At 67.5% G+C, this 723-nt stretch overlaps 1 protein-coding gene across 1 annotated transcript in view; it reads left to right on the top strand.

Moving 5' to 3' along the window:
- FAM71E2 (family with sequence similarity 71 member E2) overlaps positions 1-723 on the top strand; it is a 7,193-nt gene that overhangs the window by 783 nt on the left and 5,687 nt on the right. The gene's annotated exons all lie outside the window — the stretch shown is intronic.

Here is a 723-nt window from a genome sequence, read left to right as displayed (position 1 = left end):
GTTCCCGGAGCCCAGGCCGCTTCTCCCCGCTCCCCCGTCCCCGCCCCGCCCCCACAGTGAGGGGCCCGGTCCCCTCCGCCCCAGTGAAGCCCAGCGTCACCATCAGGACCATCTTCAGCGTCTTTTCCAGAACTTTCAGCGCACAGCTGTCCTCTCCCAAGGTACCTATATATATACTGGGGCCAGGAGCCCAGCTCTTAGATCTGAGGGGGAGGGGCTGGGGGCCTGGGTCTGAGGGGGGAGAGGCTGGGACCTGGCTCCTGGGTCTGAGGGAGGAGGGGCTGGGGGCCTGGGTCTGAGGGAGGAGGCTCTGGGTCTGAGGGAGGAGGGGATCGGGACTCCTGAGTCTGAGGGAGGAGGGGCTGGGGGCCTGGATTCCTGGGTCTGAGGGAGGAGGGGGCTGGACTCCTGGGTCTGAGGGAGGGAGGGGCTGGACTCCTGGGTCTGAGGGAGGAGGTTGATGGGGCCCGTGCTGTGTCTGAGAGCCCCCGGCCTGACCGCCCCCTCCCCGGCCTCCCTCTGTCTCCAGGGATGCTCACCTGCCGGGGCGACGGTGCTTGGCGGGTTAGTTGAGGCCCCGTCACACGGTGTCTCGAACAGCACTGATGTGTCCTTGCTGGTCTCCTACAAGCACGTGTATATGCGAGAGGCCCTGGGGGACCTGGCAGACCCCGACTCCAGCACCCTCTACCCGGCCACCCCCACTCCCAGCCTCTGCCTGAC

This window comes from Myotis davidii, unplaced genomic scaffold, assembly GCF_000327345.1.
Source record: "Myotis davidii unplaced genomic scaffold, ASM32734v1 scaffold326, whole genome shotgun sequence".
Lineage (NCBI taxonomy): Eukaryota > Metazoa > Chordata > Mammalia > Chiroptera > Vespertilionidae > Myotis > Myotis davidii.
The sequence above is the reverse complement of the archived record's forward strand: the minus strand, read 5'-3'. Positions and strand labels throughout refer to the sequence as shown.